Consider the following 14,221-nt stretch of genomic DNA (forward strand, 5'->3'; position numbering starts at 1 on the left):
CAAATCTTGGTGGCTTGTGCTAGCGTTACAGTACACATAGACTTTGGGCTGCCATCATCCTCAGATCCAGACTGAAGGGGCAGCCTCTTTCTGCACCTGCCATTTACATGGTGGTGAGTGGAGCTTGGTGCCAGCTGAGACTTGTGAGAACTCTTACCATGATTGCCAGAGCTTATCACATGGCCAGGCAGCAGGCAAGGGATGCCTAGGGGCAAATATTCTGCCCTAGGGGCCCTGAAGAGGGGACACATAAGACTTTTTTCTAAGGTTGGGGTGGGGAATATGCTCTCCCACACTCCATCCTCTTGATCACATTCATTACCTTTCTTCCTTTCTGCACACAAAAGATATTGCGTCTTTAAGGAAGATGCTTCTGTTAAGGGAAGGCAATCATGTGGCAACCAATGGTCCCAGCAATTACGAATAATCACATTGGGTAGATGTACTGAGGGCCCCTTTTCTTGGCATCCAGGAATGTTTCTTGATTATCTCCCTGTTTTTCCTGGCTCTTGGCTGTGCACTCTGTGATGCATTTCCTTTAATGTGCTGTCCTCAGCTACACTGGAATTGGATCTACATGTACGTCTACTAGAGGATGTACCCTTCCTGCCTGGGGATGGAGTCTTGGTGAGCAACCATCTTCACACTTTCTTCCTGTGGAAGATGCTGATCTAGAAGAGCAGCAGTTCCTTAGCTCAGGCTGTGGGTGATTCTGGTTTGAAATGTGCTTTATTTTGGTCAGATGCATGTGCCAATAGCTACTATCTCAGGTATTTGAAACCTTCCTTTCTCTTTAGACTTTCACCCCCAAATCTAGAACTTCCTAGGCTTCTGGGGGACCACAGTCATAGTCTCTTCCCATGTGTTGGGAGGGGGAAGGGGGATCCCTCTCAAAGCCCTTGGTTCCACTGAAAGGGTTTATTAGCTGCAGTGTTATTTCTCAGGTATTCCACAGCACAACAGTCACACCTGTGCATTGATCTTTGCCTCGAGTTTCTGTCTGAGTTGGCTTTGAAATACTTCTCTACCTTTGGAGATAGCGCATCACTGCAAGCAAGTCTCTACTTTTCGAGTACAGGAATTCCAGGTTTCTCTCGTTTCTTTTTTATCATTGCATGAAAAGAAGAACACTTTTCTCAGCTAATCTTTCTTTCCAACAATGTTCTATCAGATCTTGTTGATGACAGTCAAAGTGTGGCTATTATTTTCTAGTCTTCACATCAAATTACCTCATTTTTAAAAAGATTGATTAATAAAAATTTAAGTTGGGTTTATATATAGAGAGGAGGAGACAGAGAGAGAAATCTTCTGTCTGCTGGTTCACTCCCCATATGGTTTCAATGGCTGGGGCTGGGCCCAGAATCCAGAGCTTCATCCTGGTCTTCCACGTGGGTGGCAGGGCCCAAATACTCAGGCTATCTTCTGGCTTTCCCAGGCCATTAAAAGGAGCTGCATAGGAAGTAGAGTAGCCAGGACTTGAACTGGCTTTGTGAATTGATCAAGTCCCCTAATTTCAAATGGATGTGCATAATCACCTCTCCAGGAAATAGGGAGTGAATAATTTCAAATAATAATACAGTCTACCACAACTTCCTGATAGTTATGTGTGATGTTCAAAAGAGGGCATGCTGGTGCCAGCATTGTGACAGCCTAATGGGTTAAGCCACTACCTCAATGCCAGCATCCCATCCTGTTACAAGTTTAAGTCTTGTATGCTCTACTTCCAATTAAGGTCCCTGCTAATGCACCTGAGAAAACAGCAGAAGATGGCCCAAGTCTTTGGGCCTCTGCTACCCATGTGAGAGAATAGGATAGAAGCTTCTGGGTTTGACCTGGCCCAGCCCTAGCTTTTTTGTGGCTATTTGTGGAGTGAACCGGTGGATGGAAGATTTTGCTGTGTTTTCTTCTCTCTGTAACTCTTTGAAATAAATATTTAAAAAGAAGGGCATTTTTAAAAATGTATTTATTTGTTTGAAAGGCAGAGTTAGAGACAGAGAGAGAGATGAGAGAGAGAGAGAGAGAGAGAGAGAGAGAGAGAGTGAGAGAGAGAATCTTCCATCTACTCTAATGGCCGGACTGGGTGGATCCAAAGACAGGAGCCAGGAGCTTCTTCTGGTGTCCCATGTGGGTGCAGGGGCCCAAGGACTTGGGCCCTCTTCTACTGCTTTCCCAAGCCATGGCATAGAGCTCAATCAGAAGTGGAGCAGCTGGGACTTGAACCGGAGCCCATATGGGATTTTGGCACTGCAGATGGCAACTTTACCCACTACACCACAGCACCAGCCCCAAGGCATGTTTTCTTAATTTACTCTATCAGAATTCCCAGGAAAATAGATCTCATAGGTTAAATGTAATTATGGGTGATGATATGAGTGAGATTCATAGAGCTGGCTGGGTACTCAGGCAGGATTTCTATGGTACAATCTTGTTGCAGAATCCCTTCTACTTTGAGATTGCTTGGTTTTTCCTCTTAGAGCTTCCAGTGGTGGAATGAGACCTACTGCATTGCAGAGTGTAATTTCTGTTACCTCAGTTCAGCTGATTAGAATCTCATCACTTATGCAAAATACATTCCTGGTAGCATCAAGGCTCATATTTAATCAACATCTGGGTACCACTGGCAAGCCAAGTTGACTCAAAATTTAATTAGCCCACATACCTAATACTGATATAAGGATAGTGGAATATGGATGTAAAATGCTGCCTAGGAGATCTTATGGTAAGTCAACACATAAATGATCTTGATCAAAGTTATTAAACTAGGTAATTTTGGCTGAAGATAATGAAACCCCTAAAATGGTTGGCAAACTATGGACTAATGCCTATTTTTGTAAAAAAAAAAACTTAATGGGAAAAAATGATGTTTATTCTTTACATAGGATCTACAGCAGTTTTCATTATACCGTGGCAGAGTGGAGTATTTTCAAAGAGAACATGGCCTGCAAAACCTACAATGCTTACTGGTTAGTCTTTTATAGAAAAAGTCTGTCAGCCCCTAAATGGTGCTCACAGAGAGGTGCCTGTGGTTCTTGATCTCTTATGGTCCACTCCTTAAGTTTACTCATTAGACCTTAAGTGTCAGTGTTTCATTATCTGAAGCCATGTATTTGTTAGATTAATAAGCATTAGTAATGTCTTCCATTTGTCTTGGTGATTAAGATGCCAGTATGACACTTGAGTCTCATATCATAGTGTCTGGGTTCAATGCCTGGCTCTGGCTCCTCGCTGCAGCTTCCTGCCACTGCAGACCCTACAAGGCAATGGAGATAGTACGGAGTCCCAGCTGCTCCACTTCCAATCCAGCTCCCTGCTAGTACGCCTAGGAAATCAGCAGATATGACCCTAATGCTTGGGTCCCTGTACCTACATGGGAGACCCAGAAGAAGCTCCTGGTTTCAGCCTGACCTAGCTCTGGCTGTTGTCATTTTGGGGAGTGAACCAGCAGATAGAAGATCAATTCTGTTCTGTTCTGTTCTGTTCTGTTCTCTCTCTCTCTCTCTCTCTCTCTCTATCTCTTTCTCCCTGACTTTAAATTAAACAAATAAATCTTAAAAGAAAACTGAAAATAACTGAGGAATATCAACAGTGTGTTTTATTGTACTTGATGACTGGCTCCTTTAGAACAAAAAGAACAAAAATAGATATAGAACTTATCAGAATGAAATAGCACTCCAATGTTTCCATTTTGTTTCTGATTTCAGAGAGATCATTTAGCACCAGGAAGTCATTTCAAAAACTATAAGTATAAAAGTATGATTTATCTTTGTGGTTCACTCAGTCGAAGCAAAGGAGAATGTTTATGCCTATTGATTTATCTCACTGTGCAGATACTCCTGCTGTCATGTGCACTGTGCCTGAGCAGGTGGAACAGGGAAGACTGGGATGAGCGCTGCAGCCCCCAGCACAAAGTCTGGGGGTCTCTGAGGCTCCGATGTTGCTCAGCCACCTGTATTTCTAAACTGTGTGTTGTACAGTTCACCCAGTTTGCCCTGCTGCTTAGGAGACCTTTATCTTGTGGTGCTTGAGGCTTATTTTTATGGGGAGAAATATAAACATGTTTTTCTGATTTAGGTAAGTCAGTCTCAATGCAGGTAAACATTTTAAAATTGCAGATTCCATAAGTGATTACCTATTGGTTTGTTAAAGACTTTTCATTGTATTTGAATTTTATATAATTCTCTAGAAAACCTATTTTTGTTGCTTCCTAATAAATATCAAGACATCTTTTAGCTAAATGTGATAGTCATGTTAGCCTATTTCAAAGATTATCACTTTTATTTTGACTAAGTGTAAGATACATATATTCAAATAATAGATCTGTACCTGTTACTCCAACAGCCTTACACATTTCTAAAAAATCAGCATAGTAATTATTCTTCAGTAGGCTGTAGGTACTTCTCTTGTTTTTATAGAAATAGAAGGAAACAGCATGGATGTTTAGAGTGAGGATAATTTTATTTGTACCACTTGTTTTCTTTTGTTTGAATAATAAAGAAGAAATCACACCAGATTCATTCATACTTAGACCTCCTTCAATGTGGATATTTAAGCTAATGAGTTATCTATTTGGATCTATTCAGGAAAAGAAGATATGCTTCTTAAACAAGTCAACGTGAATATGACTGAATTACAGGTAATATTGATATTAATTTTAAAAATGTTGAAAGAAAATATCCGTTTCTTATAAAGAGAAGCAGAATCTAGAATTAAGTATGTGAGTAAGGTTGCATTATCTGAGTGGGTCTTACATTCTTGTTTTGAAGAAAAGTGGTGCTGTTTCTGGTGCTCTCCAGGGTGTTTATGATTATAGTGATTTTAAGTAAGTGAACAGAACTGCAATGTTGTTGTCTTTGATAGTAAGCCTCCATTCCCCAACAGTGATCTATTATTGCTTCATATTTGCCCATATAAATGGGAAACCAGGGATAAATAATTTTAAAAAATGGTTCTTGCTTTGCAGTGTATTTTCTTCTATTCCCAAACAGTGATCCATTAATGCTTCATATTTGCCCATATAAAGAGGCAGCCAAATATAAATAATTAAAAAATTGTTTTGGCCTTTTCAGTGTTTTGGAAATTAATGTGAAAATTAAGAAAGCTTTCCAGAGGGAGTGTGACCTAATTTTCTTCCCTTTTTATCTGTTTCTTTTTGCTTTCCAGCAGATTCAAGGTTTGCATTTTTGGCACCTTCTATGGTCTGCATAACTGATAATTAGTTTGGCTTTATTTTCAATCACACCTTCGTTTGTGTGTAGGGTGACTCAGCCAGTATGATGCCTAAAATCTCTTTAAGATGGAAAATTGTGAATTGAGAGAATGGTTGTTCTCTGACCAGTGTGTAATTAGAGAGATATTTGATTGTATTAAAACAGGTATGGAAGTCATGAAGCTGTGTTAGCAGTTTCTTAGTAAATTATAGTAGTCTGGCCTAATTGTAATTGATAAATTCAGATACAGTGTAGAAACAAACCATGTCTGGGAAATTATTTCATGATGTCCATTTTCTTGATCTGAATGAAGTCAGTTCAGATTAAAGTCAATAACCCTAAGTTCTGCCTGTTAATAAGGCGTATTCATAGCACACAGCCTTCATCAGAGTCAGTACCTGTAAAGGTCGTATAGGGAGAATAAAAAAAGGAAAGTCTAATCTTTTGTGATTGTGCATTTTCGTATTTGAACTCTTTTACCAAGACGTTTAGTTATAATCCCATTTTTGGGTCACACTTTATAGAGCTGACAAAACATTAATCATATGGTGTATTCATATGGGTGCTAAATACTAGTCTATCATGATTGACAGAAAGGAACTTCTCTCTTTTTTTCTGAGTTACCCCATATTTTCTTGAAGTATCTTACTAGCTCATCTGATTTGGTTGATATTTCTATAACTGAAAGAACATATTAGAGTTCACAGAGAGAGCACTAAGAAGTCATATCTTATTAAAAGCTAAATAATAGGTAATTCTGTGAAATTTTTGTACATTTAAAATTGAAGTCCTTGTTTTTATTTAAGGGTTCTCTTGGGTTTCAGGTGTTCTGATCACATTATGTGTCAAAAGACAAAGAAAGAATAAATAAATGTGTTTTGTTACAGTTGATATTCCTGTTAGCTAGTGTGTGCAAGGCTGCCTTAGAGATGAGTCTGATGAGTAGCTGTGTCCAGATCCATGACTGCAAGCATTTTTGCAAAAGTTACCTCTACTGCTAGTGTGATAATATTTGTTGGGTGTCCAGTGTATGCCAGGCAGTATTTTATGCATTTTACATCATTGTCTCTAAACTTTTGTCTTCATCAAAATTCTACAATGCATGTTCTGTTCTATTTCATTCATAAGTTAACATAGATTAAAAGCCTTGGTGCCTGGGGTCATATGGCTGGCTCCAATTCCTGCATCTTTCCTGCTACGAGATCCTCTCTAAAATTTTGGCCTTCTAGAGTTTTTCTGAACTTTTACCTTATTATAAGGAGAGATGTGCTTGTAGTCTTAGAGTTTATATTCTTATATACTGAAATAAAGCACCTGGATTTTGAAGCAAAAGAAGAGAGCTGTGGGGCTGGAATTGTGGTACAGCAAAGTAATTTGCTGCTTGAAATGCCAGTATCCCACACAAGTGCTAGTTCAAGTCCCATCTGCTCCACTTCCAAACCTGCCCCAAGCTACTGCACCTAGAAAAGCAACAGAAGATGGCCCAAGCCCGTGGGTTCCTACCACTCATGTGGGAGACCAGGTTGGATGGAGTTCCAGGCCCCTGGCTTTGGTCTGGCCCAACCCCCAGTGTTCCAGGCATTTAGAGAATGAACCAGTGATAGAAGATTGCTCTCTCTCTCTCTCTCTCTGTCTCTGTCTCTGTCTCTGTCTCTATCTCTGTAACTCTGCCTTTCTTTTTCTTTGTTTTAAACATTTATTTAATGAATATAAATTTCCAAAGTACAGCTTATGGATTACAATGGCTTTTCTCCCGCATTACCCCCCACCCGCAACCATCCCCTTTCCCGCTCCCTCTCCTCTTCCATTCACATCAAGATTCATTTTCAATTATCTTTATATACAGAAGATCAGTTTAACATACATTAAGTAAAGCTTTCAACAGTTTGCACCCACATAGAAACACAAAGTGAAATATACTGTTTGAGTACTAGTTATAGCATTAAATCACAAAGTAAAGCATATTAAGGACAGAGATCCTACATGAGGAGTAAGTGCACAGTGACTCCTGTTGTTGACTTAACAAATTGACACTCTTGTTTATGGCACCAGTAATCACCCTAGGCTCTTGTCATGAGCTGCCAAGGCTATGGAAGCCTTTCAAGTTCACCGACTCTGGTCATATTTAGACAAGGTCATAGTCAAAGTGGATGTTCTCTCCTCCCTTCAGAGAAAGGTACCTCCTTCTTTGATGACCTGTTCTTTCTGCTGGGATCTCACTCGCAGAGATCTTTTATTTAGTTTTTTTTTTTTTCCCCAGAGTGTCTTGGCTTTCCATGCCTGATATACTCTCATGGGCTTTTCATCCGGATCCACATGCCTTAAGGGCTGATTCTGGGGCCAGAGTGCTGTTTAGGACATCTGCCATTCTATGAGTCTGCTGTGTATCTCGCTTCCCATGTTGGATTGTTCACTCCATTTTTTATTCTATCAGTTAGTATTTGCAGACACTAGTCTTGTTTATGTGATCCCTCTGTCTCTTAGTCCTATCATTATGATCAATTGTGAACAGAAATTGATCACTGGGACTAGTGAGATGGCATTGGTACATGCCACCTTGATGGGATTGAATTGGAATCCTCTGGTATGTTTCTAACTCTACCGTTTGTGGCAAGTCAGCTTTAGCATGTCCCAAATTATATATCTCTTCCCTCTCTTATTCCCACTCTTATATTTAACAAGGATCACTTTTCAGTTAAGTTTCAACACTTAAGAATAACTGTGTATTAATTACAGTATTCAACCAAAAGTATTAAGTGGAACAAACAAAAAAATACTAAGAGGAATAACGTATTAACTTTTTCATCAATGGTCAGGGCAAGGGCTTATCAAGTCACTGTTTCTCATAGTGTTCATTTCACTTTAACAGGTTTCCATTTTGGTGCCGGGTAGATGTCACCGATCAGGGAGAACATATGATATTTGTCCCTTTGGGATTGGCTTTTTTTACTCAGCATAATGTTTTCCAAATTCCAAGTGGGGATCACTTTTCAGTTAAAATTTAAGCATCTAAGTATAATTGTGTATTAATTACAGAGTTCAACCAATACTACTATAACAAAAAATACTAAAATGGACAAAGTATTACATTGTACCCCAACAGTCAGGACAAGAGCTGATCAAGTCACTGTTTGTCATAGCGTCCATTTCTTTTCAACAAGTTTCCCCTTTGGTGCTCAGTTAGTTGTCGCCAATCAGGAAGAACATATGATATTTGTCCCTTTCAGACTGGCTTACTTCACTCAGCATGATGTTTTCCAGACTCCTCCATTTTGTTGCAAATGACTAGATTTTGTTGTTTCTTACTGCGGTATAGTATTCTAAAGAATACATATCCCATAATTTCTTTATCCAGTCTACCGTTGATGGGCATTTAGGTTGGTTCCAGGTCTTGGCTATTGTGAATTGTGCTGCAATAAACATTAGGGTGCAGACTGCTTTTTATTTGCCAATTTAAACTCCTTTGGGTAAATTCCAAGGAGTGGGATGGCTGGGTCGAACGGTAGGGTTATCTTCAGGTTTCTGAGGAATCTCCAGACTGACTTCCACAGTGGCTTGACCAGTTTGCATTCCCACCAACAGTGGGTTAGTGTCCCTTTTTCCCCACATCCTCGCCAGCATCTGTTGTTGGTAGATTTCTGCATGTGAGCCATTCTAACCGGGGTGAGGTGAAACCTCATTGTGCTTTTGATTTGCATTTCCCTGATTGCTAGTGACCTTGAACATTTTTTCATGTACCTGTTGGCCATTTGGATTTCCTCTTTTGAAAAATGTCTATTGAGGTCCTTGGCCCATCTCTTAAGTGGGTTGTTTGTTTTGTTTTTGTGGAATTTCTTGATTTCTTTGTAGATTCTGGTTATCAACCCTTTATCTGTTGCATAGTTTGCAAATATATTTTCCCATTCTGTCGGTTGTCTCTTCACTTTTCTGTTTTTTTGAAGTACAGAAACTTCTCAATTTGATGCAATCCCAATAGTTGATTTTGGCTTTGACTGCCTGTGCTTCTGGGGTCTTTTCCAAGAAGTCTCTGCCAGTGCCTATATCTTGCAGTGTTTTTCCAATGCTCTCTAATAATCTGATGGTGTTGGGTCATAGATTTAAGTCTTTAATCCATGTTGAGTGAATTTTTGTGTAAGGTGTAAGGTAGAGGTCTTGCTTCATGATTCTGCACATGGAAATCCAATTTTCCCAGCACCATTTATTGAATAGACTGTCCTTACTCCAGGGATTGGTTTTGGATCCTTGATCAAATATGAGTTGGCTGTAGATGTTTGGGTTGATTTCTGGTGTTTCAATTCTGTTCCATTGGTCCAGCATCATTTTTTCTAGATCTGAGAAGAATGTCTTTGGTATCTTGATTGGGATTGCATTGAATCTATAAATTGCTTTTGGGAGAATGGACTTTTTGATGATATTGATTCTTCCAATCCATGAGCATGGAAGATTTTTCCATTTTTTGGTATCCTCTTCTATTTCTTTCTTAAAGAATTTGTAATTCTCATTGTAGACATCTTTAACGTCCTTGGTTAAGTTTATTCCAAGGTATTTGATTGTTTTTGTAGCTATTATGAATGGGATTGATGTTAGCTGTTCTTTCTCAGCCGTGGCATTGCTTGTGTATACAAAGGCTTTTGATTTTTGTGCATTGATTTTATATCCTGCCACTTTGCCAAACTCCTCTATGAGTTCCAATAGTCACTTAGTAGAGTTCTTTGGATCCTCTAAGTACAGAATCATATCGTCTGCAAAGAGGGATAGTTTGACTTCTTCCTTCTCAATTTGTATTCCTTTAATTTCTTTCTCTTGTCTGATGGTTCTGGCTAAAACTTGCAGAACTATGTTAAATAGCAGTGGTGAGAGTGGGCATCCCTGTCTGGTGCCAGATCTCTGTGGAAATGCTTCCAACTTTTCCCCATTCAATAGGATGCTGGCCATGGGTTTTTCATAGATTGCTTTGATTATATTGAGGAATGTTCCTTCTATACCCAATTTGCTTAGAGTTTTCATCATGAAATTGTGTTGAATCTTATCGAATGCTTTCTCTGCATCTATTGAGATAATCATATGGTTTTTCTTTTGCAGTCTGTTAATGTGGTGAATCACATTGATTTTTTTGTGGACATTGAACCATCCCTGCATACCAGGGATAAATCCCACTTGGTCTGGGTGGATGTTTTTTCTGATGTGTTGTTGTATTCTATTGGCAAGAATTTTATTGAGGATTTTTGCATCTATGTTCATCAGGGATATTGGTCTGTAATTTTCTTTCAGTGCTGCATCTTTCTCTGGCTTAGGGATTAAGGTGATGCTGGCTTCATAGAAAGAATTTGGGAGGATTCCCTCTTTTTTGATTGTTCTGAATAGTTTGAGAAGAAATGGGATTAGTTCTTCTTTAAATGTCTGGTAGAATTCAGCAGTGAATCCATCTGGTCCTGGGCTTTTCTTTGTTGGGAGGGCCTTTATTACTGTTTGAATTTCTGTTTCAGTTATGGGTCTATTTAGATTTTCTATGTCTTCATGGTTCAATTTAGGTAGATTGCATGTGTCCAGGAATCTATCCTATTCTGATATATTTTCCTGTTTGCTGGCATACAAGTCCTTGTAGTAATTTCTGATGATTCTTTGTATTTCTTTGGTGTCTGTTGTTGCATTTCCTTTTTCATCTCTGATTTTATTGACTTCTTGAATGACCCAGTGTTCATTCAGGAGCATGTTGTTCAGTCTCCATGTGTTTGCATACTTTCTGGGGTTTCCTGAGTTGCTAATTTCCAGCTTCATTCCGCTGTGGTCTGAGAAGCTGCATGGTATGATTCTAAGTCTTTTAAATTTGCTGAGACTTGCTTTATGGCCTAGTATGTGATCAATCCTAGAGAAGGTTCCATGCACTGTTGAGAAGAATGTGAAGTCTGTAGATGTAGGGTTGAAAGTTCTGTAGATATCCGTTAGATCCATTTGGGCAATAGTGTCGATTAAATCTGCTGTTTCCTTGTTGATCTTCTGTCTGGATGATCTGTCTATTTCTGAGAGTGGAGTATTGAAGTCCCCCAGTACTATTGTATTGGAATCTAAATCTCCCTTTAAGTCCCTTAACATATCTTTTAAATAGACCGGTGCCCTATAATTAGGTGAATATACATTTATAATAGTTACATCTTCCTGTTGAATTGAACCCCTAATCATTATATAGTGCCCTCTTTGTCTCTTAACAGTTTTTGTATTAAAGTTTATTTTGTCTGATATTAATATGGCTACACCTGCTTTTTTTCATTTTTTTTTGTTGGCATGGAATATCTTTTTCCAACCTTTCACTTTCAGTCTGCATGCATCTTTGTTAGAGAGATGTGTTTCTTGTAGGCAACAAGTAGTTGGGTTGTGTTCCTTGAGCCAATCAGCCAATCGGTGTCTTTTAACTGAAGAGTTAAGACCATTAATGTTTAATGTGACTATTGATACGTAGTGACTTTGCCTGCCATTTTCCCGGAGATATTTTCTAGTATATGCTTTGAGCTTCCCATGCTCTTTGACTGGTGGTTTTTCTTCCCTTCCCTTCTTTCATATTGATGGCCGTGTTTCTGTGTTTCTGAGTGTAGCACATCTTTAAGTATCTTTCGCACGGCCGGAAGAGTGGCCACAAAATCTTTCAATTTCTGTTTGCTATGAAAGGTCTTTATTTCACCTTCATTCACAAATGAGAGCTTAGCAGGATATAATATTCTGGGCTGGCAATTTTTCTCTTTTAGCACCTGTACTATGTCTCGCCATTCCCTCCTAGCCTGTAGTGTTTCTGATGAGAAGTCTGCTGTGAGTCTGATTGGAGATCCTCTGAGAGTAATCTGACGTTTCTCTCTTGCACATTTTAGGATCTTTTCTTTAGGTTTCACTGTGGTGAGTTTAATTACAACGTGTCATGGCAAGGATCTCTTTTGGTCATGTTTACTGGGGGTTCTATGAGCTTCCTGTACTAGGATGTCTCTGTCCTTCTCCAAACCCGGAACAAATAAAATGCTGCAAAAGATTCTGCTGTTTTTCTCTTTTCTTTTTCTTTTTCTTTTTTCTTTTTAAGGATTCATTTACTTATTGGAGACACAGAGGCAGAGGGAGAGAGGGAGATCTACTGTCTACCGGTTCACTCCCCAATTGGCCTCAACGGCCAGAGCTGGGCTGACCTGAAACCTGGGCCAGGAGCTTCTTCCTGGTCTCTCCACAGGTGCAGGGGTCCAAGGGCTTGGGCCATCTTCCACTGCTTTACCAGGCTATAGCAGGGAGCTGGATCAGAAGTGAAGCAGCCGAGGTTCAAACCAGCATCTATATGAGGTTCCAGCACTGTAGGTAGTGCCTTTTCTTGCTATGCCACAGCGCCAGCCCCAGCTGTTTTTCTTGAGTAAACTTATACTCCCTGGATGACTGCAAGCTTTTGGCTGATTTCTACAATTTTTTAAAAAAGTTACTTTTGGTAAATTTGCCAGGTTTCCCTTAGTGCTATGGATGAGAGGTTTTTCAGAGGTCCTGACATTGCTGTTTTGTTGACTTTATCCTATTCTGTGTGTTCCACATCTAAAAAAGGTCATTTTATTTCGTAGGTAATCTTACTGAATTTACTATGTTTTTCTTAAGAAAATGAAACAAAGCTGATGAATTTTGCTGTTAAATGATAACCATAATTCATGCTCATTATAAAGCTATCTTTCGTTTCCAACAGGAACTACCATGTATTCTATTAACTCCTGGCAGACACAAGTGCAGAAAAGAGGTTAGCATTCCACCTTAAACAGCCAGAAGAGTATCACTATCTCAATCAGGTGAGAAGGGAGTTCATGGCATTCTGAAATGTAGGGCGCTGTTCAACTTTCGCTTTTTCACTAGTATTTTGTTTCCCATATCTAGTGGTAGGTATTAACTAGCACTTTCACACATGCAATCTAAAAATTTCTGTGGCACAACTTTCAAATATAAAAATTAGTATCACTATCATCATATCAAAATACTAGCTTATACATTTTGTTTTTGTATTTTGTAGTTTTCTTCAAGAAAATTACAAGCTGTTTATTCATCTTCAATGTTAGAAGAATGACTTATGCTTTCCAGAGTGATTTGCCTTTCGCAACTCTAGGGTGACAAGTGTTCCTGAGGATTAGTGCCTTTCTCTGTAAGAGAGTTCTTGGAAGCTGGTTTGCATGTTTTGAAGTCTGGGACGCACACCTTTGCCTGATATTATTATGTTGACCTAGAGCATGGCTATGTAATTTAATTAACAGTCCTCTCGAATGTGCAGCATGAAGTTCATCAAAGGAAAATGGCTCAGAAAACTTGGATCTTTCTTCAGAACGCAGCATTTACTCCTGAGCTTCCACAGTCAGGAGTAATCCACAACTTCTCATGAAGTGATGTTGTCTAGTTTTATTGTTACCCATATTCACAAGAATTGTGAAGTCAATAGTAATGGAACTGGTATGTCGGACAGTTAAAATAATAGTTCTCTCTCTGTCTCTTTTAGTTGTTTGAAATAAGATGTAATGTCTGGAAATCCTTTGTAATTAATTGATACTTTAATGACTCAAAGATTTGAGTGTATATTTAGGGTTTTAATAGTTCTTAGACTTTTTCCAAGATACACAGTGTCCTATTTCTTTCTTCCCTTTTTAAAAAGCATTTACTTATTTATTTGAAAAGCAGAGTTAGAGAGAGAGAAAGAGAGAGAGAGAGAGAGAGAGAGAGAGAGAGAGAGAGAGATCCCTTACCTGCTGATTCACTTCCCAAATGGCAGCAGTGGCCTTGCTGAGCCAGGCTGAAGTCAGGAGCTTCTTCCAGGTCTCTCTTACATGTGTCAAGACGCCCAGGCCCTTGGGCCATCATCCGCTGCTCTCTCAGTCCATTAGCCTGGAGCTGGATTGGAAATGCAGTAGCTGAGACACAAAATGGTGCTCACATGAGATGCTGGCATCACAGGCACAGGTTTAACCTACTACCCCACATTGGCCTGATATTTGTTTTTTAATTTTGACTCTATTAATGTA

General features: G+C 39.3%; 1 long non-coding RNA gene across 25 annotated transcripts in view; it reads left to right on the top strand.

Moving 5' to 3' along the window:
- Positions 1–14,221, top strand: part of LOC103345356 (uncharacterized) — a 227,216-nt gene that overhangs the window by 41,767 nt on the left and 171,228 nt on the right. For all 25 annotated transcript variants that reach the window (XR_011381133.1, XR_011381135.1, XR_011381136.1 and 22 more), the window contains 2 exons: positions 4,581–4,633; positions 12,907–13,006. This is a non-coding gene — a long non-coding RNA (uncharacterized lncRNA). The remainder of the gene's footprint in view (positions 1–4,580; positions 4,634–12,906; positions 13,007–14,221) is intronic.

The sequence above is a fragment of the Oryctolagus cuniculus genome, chromosome 12 (genome assembly GCF_964237555.1).
Source record: "Oryctolagus cuniculus chromosome 12, mOryCun1.1, whole genome shotgun sequence".
In the NCBI taxonomy this organism is placed as follows: domain Eukaryota; kingdom Metazoa; phylum Chordata; class Mammalia; order Lagomorpha; family Leporidae; genus Oryctolagus; species Oryctolagus cuniculus.